Raw genomic sequence first — 10,890 nt, 5'->3', positions numbered from 1 at the left:
ATGACATGTAGGCCTGGACACATGCTGGACAAAGACATGATTTACCAGCCAGGATCCAAGGAAAGATGGGTGAATCTCAACAATTAAGCTAATTATGGACAATTACTTTATAACTAATTATTGTATGTACCTGCTGCAATCTGATTCTTTTTATTGGACAATCCAAGAATAAATAGATACATTTTTTTATAAGAATATCGTGATATTGATACTTTGAGAAGTCCTAAGTAGAAAAAAATAATACAGGAAGAGGATTATTTTACAGTCTCCCATCCAAGTACTAACCAGGCCTGACCCTGCTTAGCTTCCGAGATCAGATGAGATCGGGCGTGTTCAGGGTGGTGTGGCCGTAGGCAGAGCCTAGCCTCTCACTTGCTGCTTTTCTACTTTGACGTCTGGCTGCAGGATGCCCTTTCCAGTGTTCAGCAAGACCAGGTCCTTTTGTGCTTTCCCTTCTCTTCAATTTTTTTGCTGGCTTCCTTAAAAGGTCTTGTAGACACAACGCCCCACTCAGAGCCGCTGAGCTCACTGATCGGCTGCCGTGCTGTCGACGGAACGTCAGCTTCACGGCCAATGCCACAGGCCGGGAGCAGAGGCGAGACTCACCGGTAGACCCGGGTAGGGTGAGTAGAGCGCGGTTAGTTGCTTTCTAATAGGCTGCAGCCGGGGATTAACTTTTAATGAAAGGGAACAATCCCTTTGACTGTCTGCAGCGCGCCCCACCTAGGAAGCGCACTCTCACACACAAGCCAGCATGCACACGTGCTCGCACGTGACAACACCCCCTATCTGCCCCTACACCCTCTCCGTCACCATGCGTCAGACTCTCCTGCCTGTTTTATGATTTCAGGGCCCTAGCAGGAATCACCCCACCTCCCCAATTCCTTCCGCACCTTCCTTGCCTTCCTTGCACTGAGGTTAGCTCTTTGTCAGCCGTCTGGCTTGGTTACACATGCTTCTTTGCAGAGAAACATGTTACTTCTGCTGGCCCTCGCTAGGCGACCGGCATCCAAAACCTTCCCTGGGCACCTGCTGAAAGCCTGGCCCCTTCACGGCCCCGGGTGCTTTTAACGCCATCATTTCCACACGGCGAGCTGCGGAGTCCATAAGTACTCCTAGCCGTGGCAAGGAGCTCGGTGTCAGGCCTGCGTGAAGGCGGTGGGGTAGCGTACTTAGCTGCCAACTGGCTCAGAGGCCTTGGGGCTTCCATCATCTAAGTTACTTAAAGTCGGTGTCCGGCAAGGCGCCGTTCCATGCTAGCCGAGCTGGGCAGTAGGGCAAAATGTCATCAAAATGGTCTACAGCACCTGGTGTTCCCAGAAGGTCTCCCATCCAAGTACTGTCTGAGCCCAGCCCTTCTTTGCTTCTGAGATCAGACGAGATCGGGCGCATCCAAGGTGGTATGGCCAGTAGACGCTGATTGATCCATCGCCCGGCCAGCCTTTCTCAGGATCGCTTGATGGCGAGCAATCTGGCCGCGACGGGGCGGGCTCCGAAGGGTCCATGCAAAGGCTGTGCCGTCCCTACAGGTGTGGTTTGTTTAACAGTGATTCACCCGCCGCATCAGGTGTCTTCAAAAATGTCTTGGCGCAGGGTCTCCTGCAGGCTAAACCCTTCATCGCGGTAATGTGACAGAAAGAGCAAGCTGGACCCGTAACTTGGGGCGGAGCGAGACGTCCAGGGGTGAATGAAGGAAGAGGGTGAGATGGTTGCCAGTGACTTTGAGCTGCTCTTCAGGGGGGAGGGTCGTGTTGCCTGCAAAGGTCTTCTGCTTGGGGTTACCGTTTGTTGCCTCCAGCCACACGGGAGACGCTGGTCCTGGTGAAAAGGAGCCTAGTATTAAAAGTAAAGAAGCAACAATGCTGGAGGCCCACGGTGATCAGAAGGATGCTGGTATTTTGCAGAGATGAAATAGCGCAAGAGAGAAAGCAAATGAAAAAAGAAAAGAGAATGAATGTGTGCACTTGTGAAACGGAATGGAAAAAAGGCATAGAAGAGAGTGCCCCCTGCTGGTGGAAGGAAGGAAGATTCAAAAGCCTACAGCACCTGGTATTCCCAGGCAGTCTCCCATCCATGTACAAACCAGGCCCAACCCTGCTTAGCGTCCAAGATCAGACAAAATCGGGCGTGTTCAGGGTGGTGTAGCCGTAGGCAGAGACAAGCCTCTCACTTGCTGCTTTTCTACTTTGAAGTCTGGCTGCCGGATGCCGTTTCCAGTGTTCAGCAAGACCAGGTCCTTTTGTGCTTTCCCTTCTCTTCAATTTTTTTGCTGGCTTCCTTAAAAGGTCTTGTAGACACAACGCCCCACTCAGAACCGCTGAGCTCACTGATCGGCTGCAGCGCTGTCGACGGAACGTGAGCTTCACGGCCAATGCCACAGGCCGGGAGCAGAGGCGAGACTCACCGGTAGACCCGGGTAGGGTGAGTAGAGCGCGGTTAGTTGCTTTCTAATAGCCTGCAGCCGGGGATTAACTTTTAATGAAAGGGAACAATCCCTTTGACTGTCTGCAGCGCGCCACACCTAGGAATCGCACTCTCACACACAAGCCACCATGCACACGTGCTCGCACGTGACAACACCCCCTATCTGCCCCTACAACCTCTCCGTCACCATGCGTCAGACTCTCCTGCCTGTTTTATGATTTCAGGGCCCTAGCAGGAAACACACCCCCCTCCCCAATTCCTTCCGCACCTTCCTTGCCTTCCTTGCACTGAGGTTAGCTCTTTGGCAGCCGTCTGGCTTGGTTACACAAGCTTCTTTGCAGAGAAACATGTTAATTCTGCTGGCCCTCGCTAGGCGGCCAGCATCCAAAACCTTCCCTGGGAATCTGCTGAAAGCCTGGCCCCTTCACGGCCCCGGGTGCTTTTAACGCCATCATTTCCACACGGCGAGCTGCGGAGTCAATAAGCACTCCTAGCCGTGGCGTCAATAAGCACTCCTAGCCGTGGCGTCAATAAGCACTCCTAGCCGTGGCAAGGAGCTCGGTGTCAGGCCTGCGTGGTAGCGTACTTAGCTGCCAACTGGCTCAGAGGCCTTGGGGCTTCCATCATCTTAGTTACTTAAGGTCGGTGTCCGGCAAGGCGCCGTTCCATGCTAGCCGAGCTGGGCAGTAGGGCAAAACGTCATCAAAATGGTCTACAGTACCCGGTGTTCCCAGGAGGTCTCCCATCCAAGTACTGTCTGAGCCCAGCCCTGCTTTGCTTTTGAGATTAGACGAGATCGGGCATATCCAAGGTGGTATGGCCAGTAGACGCTGCTTGATCCATCGCCCGGCCAGCCTTTCTCAGGATCGCTTTGTTATGATCTGCTACAGAGAGTATGGAAAGAAAGGAGATCTATCCCTACAATAGAACTAAACTAGATCCCTACGATGTAACGGGGAACCTGATCCTGCGATCAGACCCGCTAAAGTCCTCGGCTAGTCTGAACGCAGACCTATAGATGTGAGGGAGGGATCCCTACAAGATCTAGGGACTGGGAAAAGTTGGACACCTCCTAGCAGAAATAGTAGCAGTCAAAGACAAACACACAACAAAAAGGCATAGGGGTCAGAAGACCTAGCAAAACTAACAGAGAACGGCAACAGAGCAACAAGCTAGCTCAACAGTAGTAAATACAAATGAAGTCCAGCAAAGCCAGGTGTGTGGAGCCGGATTAAATAGGCAAAATGGTCATGTGACCAGCAAACTAAAAAAAACCTAACAGGAGAGTTGTAACAGTACCCCCTCTTCTAAGAGGATCCTCCGGATCCCCTAGGCCCAGGCTTACCAGGAAACCTCCGGTGAAACGCTCGGACAAGTCTGGGGGCAGAAACATAATCCGCTCTCACCCATGAGTTATCCTCAGGTCCGAAACCCTTCCAAGCGACGAGATACTGCAAACTCCCTCTATACCGTCTAGAATTTAGGATGCGGGAAATTTCATATTCCCCGTCCTCCACCACCGGAGGAACAGTGGCAGAGGCGTCACCATCCGACACATCAGCTTTTTTCAACAGAGAAACATGAAACACCGGATTAATCCTCCAGGACGTAGGAACCTCCAGCCTAACAGCAGATTGGTTAACTATCTGAAGTACCTTAAAGGGCCCTACGAACTTGGGACCCAATTTTTTAGAAGGAATCCTCAATCGCAGATTCTTAGAGGACAACCAAACCATGTCACCAACCGCAAACAAAACCTCTTGCCGTTTCCTATCAAAGTACCTCTTATATTTTTTGTTAGCCTCCTGAAGATTACCACGCACATTCGTCCAAACTCTCTCCAAATCACCGGAAAAACTCTCCTCCTCAGGCACAGCCGAAACCAATTTGGAAAATGACCCAAAAGACGGATGTCTCCCAGAACAACACAAAAAAGGCGAACACCCAGCAGAAGAGGATGTATGGTTGTTAAGAGCAAATTCAGCAAGTGGCAGAAACTCAGACCACGCCTCTTTATTGTCTGCCACAAAACAACGCAAGAACTGCTCAACATCCTGGTTCTTCCTTTCTGTCTGGCCATTAGACTCAGGATGATATCCGGATGAAAACGACAAATGAACTCCCAACCTGTCACAAAAGGCACGCCAAAAACGAGCCACGAACTGAGGTCCCCTATCAGAAACAATGTCAGTAGGAACACCATGTAGTCTGACAATCTCCTTGACAAAGGCCTTAGCGAGAGTCTTAGCGCAAGGCAGTTTGATGAAGGGAACCAAGTGACACATCTTGCTAAAACGGTCCACGACAACCTAGATGACCGTGAAACCTTCAGAGGGAGGAAGGTCAGTAATAAAGTCCATAGCCAGATGTGTCCAAGGTGCACTAGGAACCTCCAGAGGGCAAAGCAACCCCGCAGCAGGAGCATGCGAAGACTTGGATCTTGCACACACAGTACATTGGCGCACCCACTTAATGACTTCCTTCTGCCATCCAGGCCACCAAAAACTGCGACCCACAAGTCTCTTGGTCTCAGAAATTCCTGGATGACCTGCCAACCGAGACTCATGACACTCAACAAACAAATCTCTCCTAAAGGTCCTAGGCACAAACAACCTCCCATGTGGAGTGTTAGATGGGGCATTCTCCTGTGCTTTAAGAATCTCATCCTCCAAAACGGAGTCCAAAGCAGCAATCACAACACCTTCTTGTAAAATGGTCTCCTCTTCCTCCTCAACACCGACCATGGGAGAAAAGCTGCGAGACAAAGCATCCGCTTTAACATTCTTGGTACCCAGGATGTAAGTAACGGAAAAATTAAACCGCGAGAAAAAAAGTGCACACCTAGCCTGACGGGCATTCAAGCGCTTGGCAGCATCAAGATAGATCAGATTTTTATGATCAGTCAAAACCTGAATGGGAAATTCAGCACCTTCCAAGAGATGACTCCAATGTTCAAATGCGAGTTTAATCGCCAGCAATTCCCGATTACCAATATCGTAATTAAGTTTCGTCTCGGAAAATTTTTTTGAAAAAAAGGCACAGGGATGTACTCCATCCTTGTTTTCCTGAGACAACACCGCACCAACCCCCACCAAAGAAGCATCAACCTCAACCAAAAACGGCTTAGTCACATCAGGCTGCATAAGGATGGGAGCAGAGGTGAACCTCTCCTTTAGAAACACAAAAGCTTCAATGGCCTCAGAAGTCCACTGAACCGCATTAGCACCTTTCCTGGTGAGATCGGTCAGCGGTTTGACAATAATAGAAATTTTTTTTATGAATTTTCTGTAATAATTGGCGAAACCCAAAAACCTCTGTATCGATTTCAAACCAATAGGCCTAGGCCATTCCTGCACAGCTTGAACTTTAACCGGGTCCATCTCAAAACCTTCACTGGAGATAATGTAGCCCAAAATACTAATTCTCTGTACAGCGAACTCACATTTCTCCAGCTTAGCAAAAAGCGAATTGTCCATTAATAACTGTAATACCTCACGTACGCTCCGCCAATGAGACTCCAGATCCGGCGAATAAATCAAAATGTCATCCAAATACACAACCACATTTTTGCCGATTAAAGGTCTAAGGATATCATTAATAAGATTCTGAAAAAATGCTGGAGCATTGGTGAGACCAAAAGGCATAACCAGATTCTCAAAATGACCCACAGGAGTGTTAAAAGCAGTCTTCCATTCATCACCCTCCTTCATGCGCAACAAATTGTATGCCCCCCGGAGATCAATTTTAGAGAACCACTTGGCCCCCACTAACTGGTTAAATAAATCAGGAATCAATGGCAGTGGGTAAGGATTGCGTACAGTAATTTTATTAATCTCACGAAAGTCCAGACAAGGACGTAAACCGCCATCTTTTTTTTTTACAAAAAAAAATCCAACAGCCACAGGAGACTTGGAAGGCCTAATGTGACCGGCGGCCAAGCTTGTCTGTATGTATTCTTCCAAAGCCTTTCTTTCAGGAATAGTAAGATTAAATAAACGACTCTTAGGAAGAGTCGCGCCAGGGACAAATTCAATGGTACAATCATAGTCTCTATGGGGAGGCAAAACCTGCGACTCCTCCTCAGAAAAAACTCTCCAAAAATCCTGAATAGGTACAGGCAATTCCCCTCTATCCACAGCAGCAATGCGCCCGTTACAACACTTGTCATAACACTTAGGGCTCCAGGACTTAATTTCATTGGTAGACCAATCCAGTACAGGATTGTGCAATTTTAACCAGGGTAACCCCAATATTACTGGAGAAGGCAAATTATCCAATACCACCAAATCCAAATTCTCTTGATGAATACCATTAATAGTGAGGGGAAGTTCACAGACCTTGTGAGTAACACTCTTCAAGGGAGAGCCATCGACAGAAACCACAGCAATAGGGGATGACAAAGTTTTAGGTTCTAATCTAAGTTTTTCCAAGAATCCCCCATCAATCACATTCAGAGTAGATCCATAATCCACAAATACCCGAAATTCAATTAATTCATCCTGAGCAGCAGTAGTGGCAGATAGGAATACTCCCTTAGAATTTAAACAGGCAATACAAGCATGACTGACCATTTTTTTTCTTTCTTCTTACGAAGCACACAGCTCTTAATAAAATGACCAGAATTTCCGCAATAGAAACACAAGCCTTCAGAAAGTCGGCGGTCTTTTTCCTGAGAGCGGGGTGCCATCGCCCCAATTTCCATCGGCTCTCCATTGTCAGCACAGAACCTCTCAGGACTCGAAGCTGACATAGCAGAGGATTTGCTCTCATTAACCCTTTCATGCAGTCTCCTGTCCACCCGTATAGCTAATTGCATTGCCTCCTGCAAGTTTCCAGGTGTGGGATAAGCAATCAGTAAATCCTTTACCCTTTCACATAGCCCTGCAAGAAACAAGCTTTTCAAAGCAGAATCGTTCCACCCCACCTGGGCAGACCACCGACGGAAGTGAGAACAATATTTTTCCACATTACCTGATCCCTGCCTCAAACGTCTTAATTCAGACTCAGCAGATGAGACACGATCAGGATCATCGTACAACAAACCCAAAGCAGAAAAAAAACTATCCACTGATCTAAAGCACGGATCACTAGGTTGGAGAGAGAAGGCCCATCCCTGAGGATCTTTGCGCAAAAGTGACATGATCCCTATGCGCTGTGATTCATCACCAGAGGATCCGGGTCTCAAACGAAAATATAATAGACAAGCATTTTTAAAAGAAAAAAAATCTTGTTGTTTGCCAAAAAATAGATCAGGCAGACGTACCTTAGGTTCCACAAAATGCGCTCCAGAACAGCTACTCACGTGTTGTTGGAGCTTGGTCACCTCCAGAGAGAGTCCCTGCAAGCGTTGAGCCAAATCTTGCACCGAGACCATGATGGAAAACTGGAGGTCTTTCCTTAGAGAAATTTTTTTTTTTTTTTTTTTTTTATGGCTGGAATTACTGTTATGATCTGCTACAGAGACTAAGGAAAGAAAGGAGATCTATCCCTACAATAGAACTAAACTAGATCCTTACGATGTAACGGGGAACCTGATCCTGCGATCAGACCCGCTAAAGTCCTCGGTTAGTGTGAATGCAGACCTACAGATGTGAGGGAGGGATCCCTACAAGATCTAGGGACTGGGAAAAGTTGGACACCTACTAGCAGAAATAGTAGCAGTCAAAGACAAACACACAACAAAAAGACATATGGGTCAGAAGACCTAGCAAAACTAACAGAGAACGGAAACAGAGCAACAAGCTATCTCAACAGTAGTAAATACAAATGAAGTCCAGCAAAGCCAGGAGGGCGGAGCCGGATTAAATAGGCAAAATGGTCATGTGACCAGCAAACTAAAAAAAAACTAACAGGAGAGTTGTAACACGCTTGGTGGCGAGCAATCTGGCCGTGACGGGGCGGGCTCCGAAGGGTTCATGCAAAGGCTGTGCCGTCCCTACAGGTGTGGTTTGTTTAGCAGTGATTCACCCGCCGCATCAGGTGTCATCAAAAATGTCTCGGCGCAGGGTCTCCTGCAGGGTAAACCCTTCATCGCGGTAATGTGACAGAAAGAGCAAGCTGGACCCGAAACTTGGGGGCGGAGCGAGACGTCCAGGGGTGAATGAAGGAAGAGGGTGAGATGGTTGCCAGTGACTTTGAGCTGCTCTTCAGGGGGGAGGGTCGTGTTGCCTGCAAAGGTCTTCTGCTTGGGGCTACCGGTAGTTGCCTCCAGCCACGCGGGAGACGCTGGTCCTGGTGAAAAGGAGCCTAGTATTAAAAGTAAAGAAGCAACAATGCTGGAGGCCCACGGTGATCAGAAGGATGCTGGTATTTTGCAGAGATGAAATAGCGCAAGAGAGAAAACAAATGAAAAAAAGAAAAGCGAATGAATGTGTGCACTTGTGAAAGGGAATGGAAAAAAGGCATAGAAGAGAGTGCCCCCTGCTGGTGAAAGGAAGGAAAAAGCAAAAGCCTACAGCACCTGGTATTCCCAGGCGGTCTCCCATCCAAGTACTAACTAGGCCAGACCCTGCTTAGCTTCCAAGATCAGACAAGACTGGGCGTGTTCAGGGTGGTGTGGCAGAAGGCAGAGACAAGCCTCTCACTTGCTGCTTTTCTACTTTGAAGGCTGGCTGCCGGCTGCCCTTTCCAGTGCTCAGCAAGACCAGGTCCTTTTGTGCTTTCCCTTCTCTTCAATTTTTTTGCTGGCTTCCTTAAAAGGTCTTGTAGACAGAACGCCCCACTCAGAGCCGCTGAGCTCACTGATCGGCTGCAGCGCTGTCGACGGAACGTCAGCTTCACGGCCAATGCCACAGGCCGGGAGCAGAGGCGAGACTCACCGGTAGACCCGGGTAGGGTGAGTAGAGCGCTGTTAGTTGCTTTCTAATAGCCTGCAGCCGGTTATTAACTTTTAATGAAAGGGAACAATCCCTTTGACTGTCTGCAGCGTGCCACACCTAGGAAGCACACTCTCACACACAAGCCATCATTCACACGTGCTCGCACGTGACAACACCCCCTATCTGCCCCTACAACCTCTCCGTCACCATGCGTCAGACTCTCCTGCCTGTTTTATGATTTCAGGGCCCTAGCAGGAATCACCCCCCCCCTCCCCAATTCCTTCCTTACCTTCCTTGCCTTCCTTGCACTGAGGTTAGCTCTTTGGCAGCCGTCTGGCTTGGTTACACAAGCTTCTTTGCAGAGAAACATGTTACTTCTGCTGGCCCTCGCTAGGCGTCCGGCATCCAAAACCTTCCTTGGGCACCTGCTGAAAGTCTGGCCCCTTCACGGCCCCGAGTGCTTTTAACGCCATCATTTACACACGGCGAGCTGCGGAGTCAATAAGCACTCCTAGCCGTGGTAAGGAGCTCGGTGTCAGGCCTGCGTGAAGGGCGGCGGGGTAGCGTACTTAGCTGCCAACTGGCTCAGAGGCCTTGGGGCTTCCATCATCTAAGTTACTTAAGGTAGGTGTCCGGCAAGGCGCCGTTCCATGCTAGCCGAGCTGGGCAGTAGGGCAAAACGTCATCAAAATGGTCTACAGCACCCGGTGTTCCCAGGTAGTCCCCCATTCTAATACTGTCTGAGCCCAGCCCTGCTTTGCTTCCGAGATCAGACGAGATCGGGCGTATCCAAGGTGGTATGGCCAGTAGACTCTGCTCGATCGATCGCCCGGCCAGCCTTTCTCAGAATCGCTTGATGGCGAGCAATCTGGCCGTGACGCGGTGGGCTCCGAAGGGTCCATGCAAAGGCTGTGCCGTCCCTACAGGTGTGGTTTATTTAGCAGTGATTCACCCGCCGCATCAGGTGTCTTCAAAAATGGATCGGCGCAGGGTCTCCTGCAGGCTAAACCCTTCATCGCGGTAATGTGACAGAAAGAGCAAGCTGGACCCGTAACTTGGGGGCGGAGCGAGACATCCAGGGGTGAATGAAGGAAGAGGGTGAGATGGTTGCCAGTGACTTTGAGCTGCTCTTCAGGGGGGAGGGTCGTGTTGCCTGCAAAGGTCTTCTGCTTGGGGTTACCGGTGGTTGCCTCCAGCCACCCGGGAGACGCTGGTCCTGGTGAAAAGGAGCCTAGTATTAAAAGTAAATAAGCAACATTGCTGGAGGCCCACGGTGATCAGAAGGATGCTGGTATTTTGCAGAGATGAAATAGCGCAAGAGAGAAAGCAAATGAAAAAAAGAACAGAGAATGAATGTGTGCACTTGTGAAAGGGAATGGAAAAAAGGCATAAAAGAGAGTGCCCCTGCTGGTGGAAGGAAGGAAAAAGCAAAAGCCTACAGCACCTGGCATTCCCAGGCGGTCTCTGTTAAATGGTTAATTATGGAAATTCATTTGGAATGTTAATCGATAATCATTTTTCTGAGTTCTATGCCTCAGCCATCGTGTCTAGTTGACATGCGCTTTTTGTGTGTGTATTTTTGGTTCACTACCATATGTAGAACAGGTGTCCATACGACTGGCTATAAAAGCCCATGGAACAGAAAGGG

General features: G+C 49.1%; 5 pseudogenes; all 5 read right to left on the bottom strand.

Annotated features, from left to right (window-relative positions):
- Positions 1 to 1,295: 1,295 nt before the first annotated feature.
- LOC141268671 (5S ribosomal RNA) lies at positions 1,296 to 1,415 on the bottom strand (annotated as a pseudogene).
- A 619-nt stretch (positions 1,416 to 2,034) lies between these two features.
- LOC141268289 (5S ribosomal RNA) lies at positions 2,035 to 2,153 on the bottom strand (annotated as a pseudogene).
- A 980-nt stretch (positions 2,154 to 3,133) lies between these two features.
- LOC141270055 (5S ribosomal RNA) lies at positions 3,134 to 3,253 on the bottom strand (annotated as a pseudogene).
- A 5,619-nt stretch (positions 3,254 to 8,872) lies between these two features.
- LOC141268587 (5S ribosomal RNA) lies at positions 8,873 to 8,991 on the bottom strand (annotated as a pseudogene).
- Positions 8,992 to 9,934: 943 nt separating this feature from the next.
- LOC141268678 (5S ribosomal RNA) lies at positions 9,935 to 10,054 on the bottom strand (annotated as a pseudogene).
- Between the last annotated feature and the right edge of the window lie 836 nt (positions 10,055 to 10,890).

Source organism: Phyllobates terribilis, unplaced genomic scaffold (assembly GCF_046119375.1).
Source record: "Phyllobates terribilis strain yellow unplaced genomic scaffold, ASM4611937v1 Scaffold_4__5_contigs__length_816908805, whole genome shotgun sequence".
Classification (NCBI taxonomy): domain Eukaryota; kingdom Metazoa; phylum Chordata; class Amphibia; order Anura; family Dendrobatidae; genus Phyllobates; species Phyllobates terribilis.
The sequence above is the reverse complement of the archived record's forward strand: the minus strand, read 5'-3'. Positions and strand labels throughout refer to the sequence as shown.